The sequence below is a fragment of the Orbicella faveolata genome, unplaced genomic scaffold (genome assembly GCF_042242905.1).
Source record: "Orbicella faveolata isolate gen_17 unplaced genomic scaffold, um_ofav_v1 contig_13, whole genome shotgun sequence".
NCBI classification, from domain to species: domain Eukaryota; kingdom Metazoa; phylum Cnidaria; class Anthozoa; order Scleractinia; family Merulinidae; genus Orbicella; species Orbicella faveolata.
In genome coordinates this window covers 24,787,227-24,807,416 of record NW_028301540.1, presented here as the reverse complement: position 1 = coordinate 24,807,416, position 20,190 = coordinate 24,787,227, and the positions used below count along the sequence as shown (strand labels likewise).

The 20,190-nt window shown below is 39.6% G+C and overlaps 1 long non-coding RNA gene and 2 pseudogenes across 1 annotated transcript in view; 1 reads left to right on the top strand and 2 right to left on the bottom strand.

The window, feature by feature from the left end:
* LOC149115748 (uncharacterized) overlaps window positions 1–20,190 on the top strand; it is a 94,674-nt gene that overhangs the window by 55,204 nt on the left and 19,280 nt on the right. The gene's annotated exons all lie outside the window — the stretch shown is intronic.
* On the bottom strand, window positions 87–1,225 carry LOC110060128 (QRFP-like peptide receptor; annotated as a pseudogene).
* LOC149115749 (RYamide receptor-like) lies at window positions 12,443–13,527 on the bottom strand (annotated as a pseudogene).

The following is a 20,190-nucleotide window of genomic DNA, read 5'->3' as shown; positions in this document are numbered from 1 at the left end:
ACATTGAATTAAAATAAGAAGCAGTTTTAAATTAACGTTTCTTACGAGTTTTAAGTCGACTGAACCTCTCTACTCTACATAAGTATCATCAGCTGCTGCGCTGTTCAAAATAATTTATCTGAAGAGAGCCTTAAGCCCATTACGATAATTTCTGCTGAAAATTAAACAGATACAAGGATTTATCGCACAATTTGCGATAGCCATTAACCTAACGACATATACAAAGTATAGGTCGCCACAATTCGGTCATATGATGGTGTCCGTAAAGAGGAGAATACACGAGAGGATAGTGAAGGGCAGCCAGCATATTGTAAACCCTAGCACAATAGCAATGGCCATCTTTAGCACATTTCGCTCCCTTTGCTGGCGTTGTTGTCCAGCGTTGGCTGATTGCTCTCCTGGAATCCTCTGTGACTTGAGCTTTAGTAAGATGGTAACGTAAAGTATGGTTATCAACACCAACGGGATAAAAGTGAATACAACTATACAGGACACGAAATAATTCTCATGGGATGAGGATTCTCCAAAAAGTTCATTCCAATGCTGCTGACAAACCAGCTTCTCTGGATATTCAACAACTTTGCAGACGAAGAGAACTGGGGAGTAAACAGCTATCGCGACGATCCAAGTGGCGAGAATAATAAACAGGCACAGATTTGAACTGATGAGTGGAGAGCAGAGAGGAAATACCACAGCTCCAAATCGATCCACTGCTATCAGAACCAGGCTCTGAAAGGACACAGTAGAGGAAACTTCTGTTAAGAAGGCAACCAGCTTACATAAGACCTGGCCAAAAGGACCACCGATCAACCAGGAGTCTTTATAGAGCGTTTGTATCTCCAAAAGGAATCAAGAAAATCGGAAACAGCAGATCGGACATGGCCATGTTTACAATGAAAAAGTTGATGGGTTTTCTCATGGTTTTCGTCTTCTAGACAATAATTCCAATGACGGTGTTCCCAGCCAACGAAAAAATGAAGATCAGGCAGTAAGCAAATGTTATTCCAATTTCTTTCTGCTCTAGGATTGCTGGGGCAGCTCCATGACTGTGTTCCATTCATCGTTCTATTCACGTTTTCCGACATCGCCGTTCAGTTTCTTTTTCCGCTCTTACGCTCGCAAATGATTTTTTTTCTGGTTTCTTCACTTAGTAACGTATCTATATTTATGTCCTAGTGAAGGCGGGATAACTGTTCGACTTGATGTCGGCATCCGCTCGAAAAGATTGATCGATTAGGAAATTTCCACGAAATGTTTAATGATTGGCAGATCTTTGTTCCAGCTGTTCGCGGTCTATTTGACAATATGATTCGGGTTGCTTATTTCGTGTAACTCAACAAAATGAGGTGATCAATCAGGCTTGTACCACAAATTGCTTTTTGTTTTCATTTCATATCTTAACATCGATGAAACTGGAAGCAGACAGGGTCCTAAAATGTCAGTGCTGCTCAAAATGAAGTAGTGAGAACTGGGTGGGTTGTTTTTCAGCTCTGTTCGAAGTCTGATAAACATGACAGTCGTTCAATTTTCTTCTACCCTGTTATTTAATGAGGTTTAATAAATCGATCGTGGCATCAAACCGTCCATCATGACGAGTCAGTGAGAACACAGGATGTTCAACGTTAAAACCCGAGTTTAGTAATAAACAATGCCCTATGAGAAAATGCTTCTTGTCGGAGTTTAAATTACGAAACTTTAATGTCTAATATGACAGCATAAACCGTCTAATGAAAGGCTGCCGCGCAAATGTGATTTGAATTTACTCCCGCTGCAGAGTCATGAAGTTTTCTCGAGTATCCAAGTCAGTATTTTAATAAAGAGACTCCTCCTCGTGCATTGCATATGACGTCAACAACGGCTAATAACTTCAGGATCGGATCTAAACTCGGTTTATGCCACACGAGAGTCTTCTTTAAAAAGTCTGTGTATGAAAAGAGAAGAATTTGGATTGAAACGAGAGAGGAGAGAGGAGATGGGGTCTAGTTTGTTTTTTCAAAATGAAGGACAGACTGAAAAAGTATAAACACTGATGTTAAACAAAGAACTATTCCATTACTTTCCTATTGATCCTTTTTCCGAAAACCCCACTTGGTCCTAGCTGTGGTATTACTGGATCAGCCGAACTTCATTTTTCCTTTAATGATTGCCCATAGCTTTTCATAGGCCACTAAAATTGACCTGAGCTTTATACGAGGGGCGCGGCCAAATTTCGCCCGGCCATATTTCCTGGTTCGCTTTTTCCTCATTTCACTTAACTGATCGACGAGTAGCGACATTAATATATTTGCAATGCCTTTAATATACTTTGCGGGACTGCTATATATTTATGATTGTATCTGAGTCGTCTCGAGCAAGGGTGTATATGTAACACTTCAGGTTCGCTAAGTAACGTAAAAGGTTCTTTGTCTTTCTTCTGGGCTTTTTTCTTCGGAGTAGTTTTTCACTTTCACTCATTAATATCATTGTTAGAGTTTTATGTTGTATGGAAAGTGGGCGTCTGAAGGGAAAACATTTGAGCATCCCACGTGATAACAAAGTGCAAATGATTGCAGAAGCTTCCTGTTCATGGTTCCCACAAAGTCAATAACCACTGAGTTAATTAAGCGTTAGTTTATAGATATTCTCCTTTGCTGAGAAAACTAAACCAAAAAAAATCCTCACCGCCTTTGGCTGTGACTTCTTGTATAACAATAACATATTAGAGATCAATTCATCAAGCTCTTAATAAAGTTGATGTCACCTAAATTGTTGGCGGAAAACATTTGTTATTTTACTGTTCTAGTTCACCTTTTAACGCCTGCTTTTTGGAGCCGATTCAAAGATAACAAAGTGATAAATTTACTTCCATTATGATTTTCTTTCATTTTAACTCTAACATAACTCGTTCATTTGAATAGAACAGCACCAACCATTTCATTAGCAACTACGTGCTCCATTTAATTGAACTATTTCCTTATTTGTTTTGTTAAGACCGACGGTATAAATCCTTGTCATTTTATGTTGTATTGAAAGCGGAATTGTCCTCTTAACCTCGCTGTTTTAATAAAAAAACAATTGTTAAGAACGACAATGTTTTGTCTGTCAAAATGGTCTGTGCGTCTATTTAGATTCAGCAGGTGTATTTGTCAGCGTTTAATTAACCGAGGGAGAAAGAAGGGATATTTGCGTTTTGAGGCCTCCAAACTGTCATCAAAAGAAGGACTGTCAAATAATACTGTTAGACAAGACACCCGTATCCGCTTTTTAAACCACAAATCAATAATAATCATGTATAATAAGTAATAGTTATTGTACTCACTGGGAGTAGAGTATAATTCAGGGAGTAATCGCGCGTGTAACTTCAAAATTGGACGAGCGCGAAGGGCGAGGCCGATTTGAAATTAAGAGCTACAATTACTCCCTAAATTGTACGACACGAAGTCCAATTACTAATTAATCGTATCTATAACAAATTTTTGAACATAAATAAGTCTTTGGAGAACTTCCATAAATTTTAAAAACTGAAGGAAGCCATTTAAGCGTGTAATTGACGTGCAAATCACTGTGGGTATCCAATTACAGCTATCCAATAACAAAAAACTGTAGTTTGATACCTGTAATTGGACACCCACGTGATCGCGCGCCGGCTACGTGACAAATAGGCGCACGGAGAACCAATCACGATCGAATATATTGTTATAGATAGGATTATTGCTAATTATTATATAGCTATTATTTAGCGCACTGGGATGTGGTTAGCGCTCTTTTTGACCACACAGTTAGGTTCAGATTCAGTTCTGCTATTATTCTATCGCTAATGAGCGGGTCTGTCTCGCTAGGCTGATTAGCTACCGTTAAAAGGATGGCCAGCTCAGCTGGGGCCTTAGGTTTGTTAGATCAAAGTAGCAGGAATACAGAAAATGTTATATGAATGATCACGTTTTCAAGAGTGACGGATAGAACATTGCTCAATATTGTACAGAGGGTATTCCTCAAAACGTCGGGCGGGGGAGGGTCGCCCGGGGCTTGATTGACACCTGTATTGGCCGGTCTTAGCTCACATCTAAATACATGATTTTCGTTTAGGTTAAGAAGTTCAAGGTAGAATTCTGATTGATGGTGAAATTCGAAATATTTCTTGAGATAAAAGTTGTCTTGATTTGATGTGGGAGTAGGGTGGTAAAAAGAAATTTATGGTTGGACGATGGACGTGGTTAGTGGAGGATTTACCGCCAAGATTGTTCCTTCTATTTCGGTTGTTGAAGGTCGAGCGAAAATGTGCTGTGAAAGGTGGGTCTTTTCAGATATTATAGCAATGATCTAGAGTGAATGATGAGCCAAAAAGATGTCTGCGTTGAAGACTAGACTGCAACTTACATGGGTTATATTTATTCCAGTGTGATATTTCTCGTAAGTTCTTGGGTCACTCCTTGCCGAGTATCTGTTCTTTCACATGGGACCAGCATTGGGCTGATGTAAATTTATCGTTGGCACAACATTGGTACCGTTAATATCGCTGGACCTTTCGTAAGTCCCTGGTAAACAGTGTGATCGTAACCGTTGACGTCACTGTTGAGCACGCGCGAACGACTCATGCTCTTGCGCGATCCTGAGATAGAAACGCGGTTTGATTTCCCACCAGTTAGATGAAAGTTCCTCATTCTTAACCACCATGCATACTCCGATTGGTCGCTACCGTTGATTGCGTTTTCCGTTCGGGGTCAGTTTAGGACCGGAGGAATACCAGCGTATATAGCATGAAGCATTGGAAAGATTGCCTGGTGTTATAAACAAGGCCAATGACATTTTAGTCTTTGGGAATGGAGATAGTATTCAGGAGGCGGAGGAGGATCATGATATTAACTTGTGGAACTTATTGTTGCGGTGCCGAGAAGTGAATCTTAAGTTAAATCCCCAAACATTGCAGTTCAAAGTGAGGCAAGTTACCTGGATGGGCCATCTCCTTAGCAGTAATGGCATCACCCAACATCCAGATCGGGTCCGGGCCATTAAGGACATGACCACACCGCAAGATGTAAAAGGGGTTCAGCGGTTCCTGGGCACGTGCAATTATTTGTAACGCTTCACCCCAAACCTTACAGAAATTGTGAAGCCGCTCACTGAGCTGACATACCGGAATGCAGTGTAGTCATGCTCCTCCCAGGATGACAAGGTTTTTAAGACAGCCAAATGCTTAATTGCAAATCCAACGACACTGAATATCTTTGATGTGATCAAGCCGCGTGTGTTACGCAGTGGATGCCAGTGACACAGGCCTTGCCAATGCCCTACTGCAAGATGGGTAACCTGTGGCTTTTACAAATTCGACACTGTCAGCAACTGACGTCAACTATGCTCCTATTGACAAAGAATGTCTGGCCATCAAAGGAGCCTGTACAAAGTTCTAGCAGTATAATTGTGGTAAACAATGTTGTAGTACATTCTGACCACCAGCCGAAACGATTTTCAAAAACCCTTGAGTAAAGCCTCCAGGCGCCTTCAACATATGATGCTTCAGCTACAGCCGTTCAAGTTCACAGTAGTTTTCAAGTAAGGCAAGTTCACGTACTTGGCCTATACAAGTTCGAGAGCCGCAGAATTTCATCCACCAGATGAACGTAAAAATCATGATAGGTCAGAATTAATTAAATACTTAATCGATTGCTGTGATTGGTTAGTGATATGTCATTCAAGTACCTTGGCGTCCTCTCTTTCTTTTATTATTACTAACGCAATTTTATTTACAAGACCATCACTTACATTGCTCACAGTACTAATATTATACTTACATTTACACTTTCAATATACTTGCTGCTTACACTAGAACTTATACTTACACTACTTACACATGCACTACTTACAATACATATATAACAATACAATTACGCTAATTAAATAACAGATGGCCTACTTACAATGCTCCTTTTTATTATAAATAAATTGCATAAACATATAAGTTACCTACATACTATATTTTATTTCTCTAAAATACACTTAATGATGCTATACTGCTTCCTTACTTTTCAATTACGACCAACGTAACAACACTAAAAATTACTTACAATACTACTGATTAAACATACGCGCTTACATACCAATAAAAGATAAGGAAAAACAAAACAAACAAACAAAACAGAGAGAAAGTGAGGGGAAAAAAAAAAAAAAAGGAAAAAAAGTCTTGCAGGTTTTCTTTCGCTTTTCTTGTATTACATTAAAAGGTATCATCATAGATGTTCTTGGACCAAAATTGTTGGTTTATCGGCCTTGATGACCAGATTAGAATTATTTAAAACAAGTTATTTTTGAACAAAGCAAGATCATTTCTTAAGGAAGGAACTGTATTTGTTGGCAGAGATCGCGATATATTTTTTAAGCTATAATTATACCTGCACAAGGGTACGTAGTGAAATCCGCAAATCGGTATCCCCTAGAATAAGAGAACAAATATAGAGAGAGTATTTGCCAATAAGAATAAGATGGCTTAGGGTGAAACAAAATGAATTTCAAACACCATACATAATTTTTATTTTTGCCAGCACGATACCAGTTTTCATAAAACACCGACGACTTATCAACTTTTGTAAACCTGTTATTCCAGATGATTTGATTCAAAGTATCCATGTTTCGTTGCGGCACAACAATGTTTAAATTTTGTCAGTCCGAGATTAGATTCTTGGAAAAATTCGGAAGATCATCATTTACTTTCACATAGTTGATGCCGTAATTGCACCGAAAAAACAATGAAGCACCTACATTAGAAAGCAAAAAGTTTGGAATTATCGTTCACGGAGACCCGTCAGGTGAGCAAAGACGCTACACCCACCATAACTTTAACGCCTTATCGAACGTTGTAAAATCTGTCATTTTGAGTCCACCTTCTACTTTACTTTTCATAATAGTGAATTTCTTAATTTTCGGCTTTTTGTATTGCCATATGTAGTAGGATATTATTTTGTTGACTTTATTTGAAAACGATACTGGAGTTATAAGTGCGCTGCAAACAAGTGTCAGTTTTGAAAGCGCTAAAGTGTTAACTAAGTTGATTCTCCCATAGAGTGTGATATCTCTTGACGACCATATATTAAGAATTTTTTTCCAAAGGACCCAGCTTGTCGAAGAAGTTTTTTTGTTCAGCCTTCTTTTCGTTATACGAGAAATAAACACCGAGCGCAAGAATACGTTCATCACTCAGACTCTTTAGCGTCCTATGAATTACATTCAACAAGGCAGATAAATCGGGAGGTGATCGTTTTCACCGTCTTCAAGACACACTCCATTCATAGGAAGAAAACAGGTTCAAGAACAGCAACCTCATTTGCGACGCCCTAACCACTCTGCCACGCTGCCTCCACAAATCTTAATAAAGACTCAAAAGTAATGCGGGAACAATTGTTGCACATACATAACTTCCAGAAAGGATGAAGTGTTAAGAGAGGGACTTCCCCAATGAGGCATCATTCCTAAAGCATTCCCTTTCAAGTTATTTTAAGGCCACCTCCGGTTTCGGAAATCCCTGGAGGAGGGCCTACAGATAACCGATCCTATAAGGCTGATTACACCTATTTTTATTAAGGCTTTACACCTATTTTTATCTTCCATTCAAACAACCACGCAACGCGCGTGGCAACATTGCGGGCGAAAGAACTGGACGCCAGTAGTAAAAATAATTTATGGGGGATTAACTCTATCACACTTCATCCTCTCTTACCAACAGGTATTAAAAATTAAGGGCGCCCGCGGTCAGTTTTGATGGGCGGCGACCCTATTAAAGGAGAAGTATAACAAATATCAGAATGTTTAAATTACTCTCTGGCTGTATAAGGAGAATTCTCAATTGTCAAGCTCCTATAGTACTTGTAGATTTCAACCTCAGTAACCCGGGGCTCAGGTTGTTCAAAGAACGGATAACGCTATGTGTTGGATAAATCGCTATGCAGTGGATAAATGTTGTGATTAAAATGTAGCTGCAAAGATAATATCTCTATCTTTGAATCGCTGCACGGACTGCCAGCATAGGTACAGTCCTGATTAGCCTAGGGCTTTCCACAAGTTGGTCGGTAGCTTTCAGGCAACTTCTTGTATTTCGAGCAACTTTTTTCGTTTCGAGCAACTTTTTGCATTTTGAGCAATTTCTAGTTTTCTATCCATTCTGAGAAATCGGAGTAGCTTTTAGTGCTTAAATTGGCCTTGCCTCCATATTTCACAATATTTTAGTAGACAATTTCTTAATTTGCTGTGAAAAAGAAGCTGGATCCACTCAGATCCCCTCCAACCTCAGGCAGATCATGGGTGCAAGACGCCTGCAGCCGAGTAACTAGGTCAGCGGTTTTTTTTTTTTTAATAAACCGAAATGGCGGACGAAGATTTACATTCGACTGACTCGAGTGTCTCAGGTGAAGACATTTTACAAGAATAACAGTAATCGTGATGCGTAGTCTTTACTCATACATTTTTTGGGTTTAATTAAGGACAACGTTATTTATCAGCAACGCTGGCTACCCCGTAAAATTGCACAAAATGCTTAGAAAAATTACCTTTGTTGTACTTTTGCATCAGACCAAATAAAGAAGGAGAGCAACAAAATTGTTTTTTGGGGCTTCTTTTGGAGCAACTATCGTTACAAAAAAGAAACGTTTGACTTTTTTTGGGCAACGTTTGAGCACCTTTATGAGAAATTCTGGGCAGCTCTTTGGGAAATCTCGAGCACCTTGTGGAAAGCTCTAGATTAGCCCGTTCTAGGTGTTTGGTTCCTTAGGAAGTAGTCCCATATTTAAAACGGCGAGATAAAAAATAGGGGATGCTGCGGCTCGGTAGAGCTCCTCACCCAAAGTTCCTCCCCTACTTTTTCTTCCCCCTTTTTTCGTAGTGCTTCCCAACTAACTTACGCTGGTCCTAGATTTTTTTTTCTTCTTCCTACTAGAACAGTGAAAACGCCGCCACTGCAGTAAAACGGAAATGGCGAAGATATGCAAGTGAATATATTTCAATTTTAGGAGAGTATTGCAGAGGAACTTTTTATTATTATGCTATTCACAATTAAACAATAAAAGCAGGGTTACCAAACCGTTTTTGAGCAGTGAGATGAAATTAAGGTTACCGTATACCTTCAGGGGTGTCTCGCGTCCAAGCGATGTAGCGCGTCCAGTTTAAGCTGTAGATACCTAAGCCCCTATATCAAATTAAAGCTTATAGAGCTGGCTATCAAACCATACCAAAAATTTTGAAATAAAATGAATTGCCAATTTTTTCACGGTCACCAAATGCAAGCGTCCTAATCACCTTTTGGAAGCTACAAGTCAAAGCGAATTTTGTTTTTCGCCAATTTATTTTTTTCCTCGGTTTCAGGACAAAAAGCGCTAAAAAAGCGTGTCTGCGTTTTTCCATATTCAATTGTAGTAAAAAGTTACAGAACATTTTCGAAATAGGATTAAAAAAATGTGAAGTGATCGTACAAAAATCGCTCTCGGAGAAAAAATATTTCGAAATAAACAATTCGCAGACACGTTTTTGTTTTTCATATGTTAATCTAGCTACTGTCCAAATTTGAGGGCAAACAAACAAATTCCGTTTGAGTTGTAACTCTTTAAAGTGGCTGCTTCAAGTGAAAAAATTTATCCGAGAAAACAGCGCTAAGAAAAATATCTTACTTCGCAAACAAACTCCGCCCACAAACGCCTTCAACTGGGTTCTCAGATCACTGAGCCAATCAGCGCTTGGAAAATTTACTACCATTAACTCGTGGTGAAATTTACGCGTGAATCTGCGAAAAAAAACCTTGCGTTTCGCAATGCGCTCAAGGCGGAGAGATAATTTTTCTGCAGCTGGGTTTTTCTTGAAGCTGGTTTGGCAAAATGGGGAAGACGAAAAAGGATACGAACGTTAGAGTAGCTGGGCGACGAGAACAAACAAAAGAAAGCGCGGCAGAGCAAATGTGCATGGATAATATTACAATGGATCTCAATGAGTTGGACGATTCATCGGTATTGAACTCAACAAAAGAGTCACTGTAAACATCGCTGTTACCGCTGTCGAGTTCCCAAATTTTACACAACCTTTCTCTTCTCTTGACTCGATCTTTTTGCCCGCTTGATACGTCCGTAGCTTCATCCGCGAGGTCAACTTTCGCTTCTTCACTCATTGATGTATTTTTATCCATTCTTCGCTCTTTCGAACTGGTAAACGGAGTTTTCCGTGGTCCATGTTTACTTATAACTTAATAGAATTACATCTAACACGAAAAATGCTTGGATTAACAATGCTGATTACCTGAGTAGCCAGCCAATTCGTGGTATCAATATCGGTAATATTCCCGCGAAAGTAGTCTCGGTTGATTGCATACACGTTATAGGGCTGTCAATCAAGAGGGAACTTTTACTTCCGGCCATAACGTAAAACATCCCTTTCTCCGCCAATATTAGGTTTTTTTCAATTTTGTTTTCAGAAATTAGAGATTACTCTTCGACCATTAGTTTGAACCAAAAATCCAAATTTGAAGAAAATTGCCGATCTGAAGGTATACTGTAACCTTAAGAGTTTTTTTAACATGCTGTAATGTTACTATGGTAGCCTATAATGCCAAGACGATATCTAAAACTACACTGAGGAAGTGTATGGCACCGATATTGTAACATCACTTGGTAAATAGTGGTATCACCGCTAAAAAGTGCCGAGTGGGCTTTTATTTCGTAAAACTATTTATCCCCATAAGTTACTTTGCGGGATCGTTTGAACAGGCAAACGCATAACACTTGTTCCTTCGAGATTATCAAATGTGAATTCAGCATTTGCACGTACAAATAAACAGTAAATATCACACTGAAAATCGTATGATGCACGGAGGTACGTGTCTCAGAGGGGAACTTAGTAAGTTTCGACAATAAAACAATAGAGTTTATGTTCGCGGGCATAAATATGTTTTGGGCCCGACTCAGACTCATTTTAGCCCGAACCGCTAGGCAAGGGCTACAATGAGCTCTGAGAAAGACCCAAAACAAAATAAGAAACAACAAGAAAAACAACAAGTTTTCCCTCAATGAAAGTACACAATACATCAGCGAAGCTGGCTAGAAATTACAAAATCTTGTCATTTGAGTTTTCAAAATTTGCAAAAGATATGAAAGGAAAGTTTGATAAAGTTTATTTGTAAGTTTTGAAATTAATTTGCACAATTGCTAAACTGGCAGTTTGGCATAAGCTTAATTGGTTGAACTGAGTGCGTTTTGCTTGAATCCGCAAAACTTACATGCACTTCACCATCGGCCATGGAGCTACTACAGACGTTACTGACATCAAAAGCTTCTCTTGAAAGAAACGGACGGCTAAAGTGCCCGAACAAGCACGTTTCTGTGAGGCTGAGTTATCCTTTATGCAGGATGTCAAACTTTGTTCGTTGAAAATGGCACCCTGATTTCTTTCACCGAAACTTCGCTGCAAGAAAGCGGCGCGAACAGAGCGCGCGAACATTGTAATGGCGTTTTGATTTTGATTGGCTGCCTACATCGTACGATTGTTTGATTCTCACTTTTAATTGGTTTATTTCAGCGGGCAAAAATACATTTTAGCCTGAAAAATGCGTCACAATGCCCTAAAAGGTGATAATGATAATGAATATTCTCTTAATTTGGAAAGAAAACGCCAACTATCTTGAGACCCAGGTTCTTGAGCTGGTGCACATGACGGTTTGTTGTAGAATAAATTAAGTTTGCTGGGCCTATCAAGTTCATAACTACTGCGAAGTCGAATCAAACATGGTGTAATATTCTACCATGGGTATTGCTATTCATGGCATGGTAATAAGCTATGGGTAATCACTCTGGCCTGAGACAAGGCTAAGATCAAGCAAAGATTGAAGAGGACAGCTAGATCAAGACGAGTTACTCGTTGGGTGGGAGGGTGGCTAGTCGCCAACCTCTTCGCTTTGGCTGCCTCGAGTAGAGTAATTGGGTGGGAAAGAGGGGTCGCGTAAATTCTTTTATACTATTCATTTCTATATAATCTCCAGGGTACAATTACCAGTGTAAATTGAGTTTGCATAAAGAACAAAGGCAATAAAAGAGGAAGAAAAAAAGCTTGGCGTTTATTTTGTTTCACTGAAACGAAGGGGAGTTATGAAAGTTAAAACGAAGGCGATGACTTATAAAATGAATAACAGCGCAAATTGTATAAAGTATGAAGGTACGTGTCTGAGGACTAACAACGTGTAAATGATCGATAGAAGCTTCCTGTCTTGGCTTCCCACTCAGTCAACAAACCATTTGGATCTTAACGTGGAAACAATAGTACACTATAAATGAAACAACAGCAACAACGAAAAAAATAACCAAGTTAAACCCCCATAATGACTATAGTGTACATTGAATTCAAATAAGAAGCAGTTTTAAATTAACGTTTCTTACGAGTTTTAGGTCGACCGAACCTCTCTACTCTACATAAGTATCATCAGCTGCTGCGCTGTTCAAAATAATTATGTGAAGAGAGCCTTAAGCCCATTACGATAATTTCTGCTGAAAATTAAACAGATAAAAGGATTTATGGCACAATTTGCAGAAGCCAATAACCTAACAACATATACAAAGTAAGGGTCGCCACAATTCGGCCATATGATGGTCTCCGTAAAAAGGAGAATACACCAGAAGATAGCGAGGGGCAGCCAGCATGCTGCAAACCCTTACATAATAGCAATGGCCATCTTTAGGACGTTCCGCTCCCTTTGCTGGCGTTCTTGTCCAGCGTTGGCTGATTGCTCACCTGGAATTTTCTGTGACTTGAGCTTTAGATAGATGATAACGTAAAGTATGGCTATCAACACCAACGGGATGAACATGAATACAGCAATACAGGACATGATGTAATACTCATAGGATGAGAGCTCTCCAAAAACTTCATTCCAATGCCGCTGACAAACCAGCTTCTCTGGATATTCAACAACATTGCTGACGAAGAGCTCTGGAGAGAAAACAGCTATCGCGACTATCCAAGTGGCGACAATGAAGAACGGGCACAGCTTTGAACTGATGAGTGGAGAACGGAGAGGAAATACCACAGCTCCAAATCGATCAACTGCTATCAGAACCAGGCTCTGAATAGACACAGTAGAGGAGATATCTGGTAAGAAGGCAACCAGCTTACACAAGACCTGGCCAAGAGGACCACCGATTAGCCAGGAGTCTACATAGAGCGTTTGTATCCTCCAAGGAATCAAGAAAATCGGAAACAGCAGATCGGACATGGCCATGTTTACAATGAAAAAGTTGATGGGCTTCCTCATGGTTTTCGTCTTGTACACAATTATTCCAATGACGTTGATCCCAGCCGACGACAAAATGAAGATCAGGCAGTAAGCAAGGGTCATTCCAATTTTTTCTGCTGTAGGATTCCTGGAGCAGCTCGATGGCTGTGTTCCATTCATCGTTGTATTCACGTTTTCCGACATTGCCATTCAGATTCTTTTTCCGCTCTTACACTCGCAAATGAGTTTTCTTCTGGTTTCTTCACTTACTAACGTCACCCTATTTATGTCCTAGTGAAGGCGGAATAACTGTTCGGCTTGATGTCGGCATTCGCGCGAAAAGATTGATCGATTAGGAAATTTCCACGAAATGTTTGATGATTGGCAGATCCTCGTTCCAGCTGTCTGCAGTCTATTTGACAATATAATTCGGCTTTCTTATTTCGTGTAACCAAACAAAATGAAGTGATCACAAATTGCTTTTTGTTTTCATTTCATATCTTAACATCGATGAAACTGGAAGCAAACAGGGTCTCAAAATGTCACTGCTTCGACAAATGAAGTAGGGATAGCTAGGTGGATTGTTTTTCAACTCTGTTCGAAGCCTGATAAACATGCCAGTCGTTCAGTTTTCTTCTACCCTGTTATTTAATGAGGTTTAATAAATTGATCGTGGCATCAAACCGTCCATCATGACGAGTCAGTGAGAACACGGGGTGTTCAACGTTAGAACCCGAGTTTAATAATAAACAATGCCCTATGAGAAAATGCTTCTTGTCAGAGTTTAAATCCCGAAACTTTAATGTCCAATATGACAGCGTAAACCGCCTAATCAAAAGGTGCCGCGCAAACAGGATTTGAATTTACTCCGGCTGCAGAGTCATGAAGTTTTCTCGTGTATCCAAGTTAGTATTTCAATAAAGAGACTCCTCCTCGTGCATCGCATATGACGTCAACAACGGCTAATAACTTCAGGATCGGATCTAAACTCCGTTTATGCCACACGAGAGTCTTCTTTAAGGGATTTGGACAGAAATGAGAGAGGAGAGAGGAGAGGGGGTTACTTTGTTTTTTTTTTCAAAATGAAGGACGAAGTGAAAAGGTATAAACATTGATGTTAAACAAAGAACTATTCAATTACTTTCCTATTGATTCTTTTTCCGAAAAACCCCACCACGTCCTACGTGTGGGATTAATGGAGCAGCCTAACTTAAGTTTTCCTTTACTGATTGTCCATAGCTTTTCACAGGCCACTAAAAATGACTTGGGCTTTATACGAGGGGCGCGGCCAAATTTCGCTCGGCCATATTTCCCTGTTCCCTTTTCCTCATTTCACTTAACTAATTGATGAGTAGCGACTTTGGTTTAGCGTTTAGAGTTTAAAGTGCATGATAAATCCACTTTTGTTCTTAACATAAATTTCCTGATATCATGTTCATTCAAGTAGAATAAGTAGGATCTTTTGTGAACTTTACGTTAATTGAGTAGTGTTAACATTACGTTAATTTATTTTTAATGCCTTAAATATACTTTGTGGGGTTGCTATATATGTATGATTGTATCTGAGGTCTTCTCGAGCAAGGGTGTGTATGTAACACTTGAGGTTCGCTGAGTAACGTGAAAGGTTCTTTATGTCTTTCTTCTAAGCTTTTTTCTTCAGAGTAGTTTTAAATTTTCACCCATTAATATTAGAGTTTTATGTTACAGTGGGATTCCAATTTTTCGAACCTCCCGATAACTCGAACCAAAAGTCGTTTCCCCTCGTCAGTCAAACACTGTAATTTTACCATCGATTTCTTGAACTCTCCAGTTTTTCGAACCAATTTTCGTTTCCCTTGGAGGTTCGAAAAATCGGGATTCCGCTGTATATGCAAAGTGGGTATCTGAAGGGAAAACATTTGAACGTCTCACCTGATAACAAAGTGCAAATGATTGACAGAAGCTTCCTGTTCATGGTACCCACAAAGTCAATGACCACTCAGTTAATGGATACTCTTTCGGGCAGGAATGACAATGTTTTGTTTGTCACAATGGTCTGTGAGTCTATTTAGATTCAGCAGATGTATTTGTGAGCGTTTAATTAACCGAGGGAGGAAGTGGGGATGTTTACGTTTTGACGTCTCCAAACTGTCGTCAGAAGTAGGAATGCCAAGTAATATTCTTAGACAAGACAGCTATATCCGCTTTTTTAAACGAGAAATCAATAATAGTCATGTATAATAAGTAATAGTTATTGCACTCACTGGGACTAGAGTACAGTTCAAGGAGTAATCAAGCGCGTAATTTCAAAATTGGACGAGCGCGAAGCGCGAGGCCGATTTGAAATTAAGAGCACCATTACTCCCTGAATTGTACCACACGAAGTCCATTTACTAATTAATCCTATTTATAACAAATTTAAGAAAATAGGTAAGTCTTTTGAGAACTGCTTTAGAGCGAAAAAATTAGTAGCGCTTTCCATAAGTTTAAAAACTGTAGGAAGCCATTAAAGCGCGCGTAACTGACGTGCAAATCACGTGGGTATCCAATTACAGGTATCCAATTACAAAAATTTGTAATCTGATACCGGTAATATGACAGCCACGTGATCGCGCGCCGATTACGTAACAAATAGGTGCGCGGAGAACAATTCACGATCGAATATATTGGTATGCTAATTATTATATAGCTATTATTTAGCGCATGGGATGTGCTTAGCGCTCTTTTTGACCACATAGTCAGGCCCCGTTTACACGGGTCCGCACAAAAACTTCCATGTTTCCACAATGCCTTTACGCGGGACCGGCAGAACTGGACGAATTTGTGCAAGTGTGCAAGTTTGGGACCTGAAAAAAGCGGGTCAACTGTTTCACCGGCACGGTTCCATATTGCATACGGACTCGTGTAAACACCCGAACCTTGCAACTTTTTCTCAGATAGCGCGGTTAAGGCCTGGAATCTGGTTATGTTATGCCTGGTTCCTTAGCAAAAATGAAACATTCGGCTACATTTCGTTCCTGGTTTGCTACATTTTGCTAAATTTAAGACAAAAGAAACAACAAAAGCAGATTACAGATTTGAGGAGACGAGCGGCCGCAGTATACATCGCTATTTTAGCCGGATTAGCAGGGCTTTTGCAGTACACTTTGCTGTAAATGGCTATTGTTTCCGATATTCATCGATCAAAGCAAGCTACATGTTTGAATTTCTTGGTGAGCATGTACAGCTTACGAAGCAGCCAACCGAGGGAAAAGTCCTAGACTATAACTACATGTAGCAACAAATTAATTTCTTCCTCAGACCATGTAAAGTTTTTCTCCGCCGCGACATTTGATTTGCCGCGTATTGCATCAGCTGCAACATGATTGGCTTAAAACATTAGCGATAACCAATCATAACAGAGACGTAAAAAAGCCATTCAAATGTCGTGACTGTTCTAAAATTTGCATCGATCCGTGTAAACACCACTACAATCGGTAACAGAATTTGTACGGATCCATGTAAACAGGCAGTCCAGGAACAGAATTCGTCGGTGCAAAACTTTGTCAGCACCCGCGTAAACGGGGCCTTAGATTCAGATTCAGTTCTGCTATCATTTTATTTCCACTGAGCGGGTCTCTCACGCTAGGCTGATTGGCTACCGTTAAAAACGATAGCCATTCAGCTGGGGCCTTGGGTTTGTTAAACCATAGTAGGTGGAATACAGAAAATGTGTTATGAATGATCGTGTTTTCAAGAGTGACAGGGAAAACATTGCCCAAGATTTTACAGGGGGTATTCCTCAAAACGTTGGGTGGTGGAGAGCCGCCCAGGGTTTGATTGACAGCTTTATTGGCGGGTCTAAATGATGATTTTCATTTAGGTTAAGAAGTTCAAGGTAGAATTCTGATTGCTGGTGAAATTCGAAGGAAAAAGTTGTAATGATTTTGTTTGGGAGTTGGCTTGTAACAAGAAAATTATCAAAGTGAAGAATGATCATCGCAGTAAATTTTCCAATTTAAACAATTGGAAAGAAGAGGCCTGAAAAAAATCAGGGCTTTAACGGGATTCGAACCCGTGACCTCCGCGAATACCGGTGCGATGCTCTACCAACTGAGCTATGAATCCACACATTGGGAGCGAAGTCAATTAATTGAGTTCATATCTTCCCGTGAGGAGAGACATGATGTAAAGTATATATGAAATAATTCATGTTTGAACTGCGGTTGTAGATGAAAGTGAAGAATGATCATCGCAGTTCAGAACGACCTCTGAAATCAGTGTCCCCATTTATGTTTCTCGTAAGTTCGTCGGTCACTCCTTGGCGAGAATCTGTTCGTGTACATGGGACCAGCACTGGGCTGATGTAAATTTATCGTTGGCACATCATCGGTACCGTTAACATTGCTGGGCCTGTCGTAAGTCGACGGAGGAATCCTTCAAGATGCTTGAAAAATTTAAAACTTCCTATTGTTAGACAGAAGAAAAGTAAAGCTCTTATGCTAAGTTTACCCCGAGTTCTAGTTTTGTAAATTGTTTCAATGCGAATACCGAGGACTCCAGATATTTTTGCATATTTAATGAGGCACAAAGGTACATTTTCGTTTCTTGCGAATTTCTCGAAGACTTTAAGTTCTAAGAAAATCGGAATAATGGCTCCCTAAAAACGTTCTTTAGGCAAAGTTTCAGGATTTCTAACCTGGCCAGCCATTCTCGATATTTTCAGGCAGTAACTCTTAAATTAGTCTCTAGCTGTGTAAGTAGAATTCTCAGTTGTCAAACTCCTATAGTACTTGTAGCTTACTACCTCAGTAACCCCGGGGCCAGGTTGTTCAAAGAACGGATTATGCTATCTTTTGGATAAATCGCTATGCAGTGGATAAATGTTGTAATTAAAAGCTAGCTTCAGAGATAATATCTTTATCTTTGAATCGCTCCACGGACTGCCAGCATAGGTACAGTCGATTAGCCTAGGGCTTTCCAAAAGTTTGTCGGCAACTTTTAGGCAATTTCTTGTATTTCGAGCAACTTTTTTCGTTTCGAGCAACTTTATGCATTCTGAGCAATTTCTAGTTTTCTATCCATTCTGAGAAATAGGAGCAGCTTTTAGTGCTTAAATTGGCCTTCCTTCCATATCTCACAATGTTTCAGTAGACAATTTACTCAGTAATTTGCGGTGAAAAAGAAGCTAGATCCCCTCAGATCCCCTCCACCCTGGGGCATATCATAGATGCAAGACGCATGCAGCCAGGTAATTAGGTCAGTGGTTTTTTTTCACATTCGACTGATTCGAACGTCTCAGGTGAAGAAGTTTTACAAGATTAACATTAATATTGATGCGTAATCTTTACTCATACATTTTTTTGGGTTTAACTGAGGACAAAGTTATTTAGCAACGTTGTTTACACCGTAAAATTGCACAAAATGCTTAGAAATCTTACCTTTGTTGTACTTTTGCATCAGACCATATAAAGGAATTAAGGGAGCAACAAAATCGTTTTTTTGGGTGTTTATTTTTTTGGAACAACTTTCGTAACATAAAGCAACTTTTGACTTTTCTAAGCAATTTTTGAGCAACTTTATGAGAAATTCTGGGCAACTTTTTTGGGAAAACTCGAGCACCTTGTGGAAAGCTCTAGATTAGCCTTTTCTAAGCTTTTGATTTCTAAGAAAGTAGCGCCAAATTTAAAACGGCGAGATAAAAAAGAAGGGGCGATTGCGGCTCGGTAGAGCTCCTCGCCCAAAGTTCCTCTCCTACTTTTTCTTTCCCCCTTTTCCGCACTGCTTCCCAACTAACTAAGCTGTCATGGCCCTAGATTTTTTTCTTCTTTCTACTACACCAGCGAAAACGCCGCCACTCCAGTCAAACGGAAATGGCGAAGATATGCAAGTGTATATATTTCAATTTCAGGAGAGTATTGCAGAGGAACTTTTTATTATTATGCTATTTATAATTCAGCAATAAAAGCGGGGTCACCAAACGGTTTTTGAACAGTGAGATGAAATTAAGAGTGTCTTTAACATGCTGTAATGTTACCATGGTAACCTATAATACCAGGAAGGTAACTACAACTACACTGTGGAAATGCGTGATAGCGATATTGTAACATCACTCGGTAAGGAGTGGTAAAACCGCTAAAAGGTGCCGAGCCGCCTTTTATTTCCTAAAACGATTTCCATAAGTTACTTTGCGGGATTGTATCCACAGGCAAACGCATAAGACTTGTTCGCTAGACAAAATAAAACATGAATTCGGCATTTGGTCTTATAAATGAACAGTAAATATCACACTAGAAATCGTATAATATACGAAAGTACGTGTCTCAGAGGAGAACTTCCATAAGTTTTGACAATAATGAATATTCTCTTACTTTGGAAAGAAAACGCTAACTATCTTGAGACCCAGGTTCTTGAGCTGGTGCACATGACGGTTTGTTTGCAGAATAAATTAAGTTTGGTGCGCCTATCAAGCTTATAAATACTGTTATGTCGAATCAAACTTAGTGTATGTAATTTTCTACCATGGGTATTGTTATTCATGGCTTAGTAATAAGCTTTGGGTAATCGCTCTAGCCTGAGACAAGGCTAAGACCAGGCGAAAATAGAAGCAAGCAGCTAGATCAAGACGAGTTACTCGTTGGGTGGGAGGGTGGCTGGTCGCCAACCACTTCGCTTTCTCGGCCTCGAGTAAAGTGATTGGGTGGAACACGTGTAAGGAAAGAGGGGTCGTGTAAATTCTTTTATACTTTTCATTTGTACATAATATCCAGGGTACAATTACCAATGCAAATTGAGTTTCCATAAAGAACAGTGGCAATAAAGAAAGGAAGGAAAAAAGGCGAGGGCGTTTATTTTGTTTCAATGAAAGTGAAGGGATTTATGAAAGTTAAAACGAAGCTGAGGACTTACAAAGTGAATAATAGCGTAAATTTCATAAAATACGAAAGTACGTGTCCGAGGGGAAAACCTCCGGACACTGCAGGTGATAACAACATACAAACGATCGACAGAAGCTTCCCGTCTTG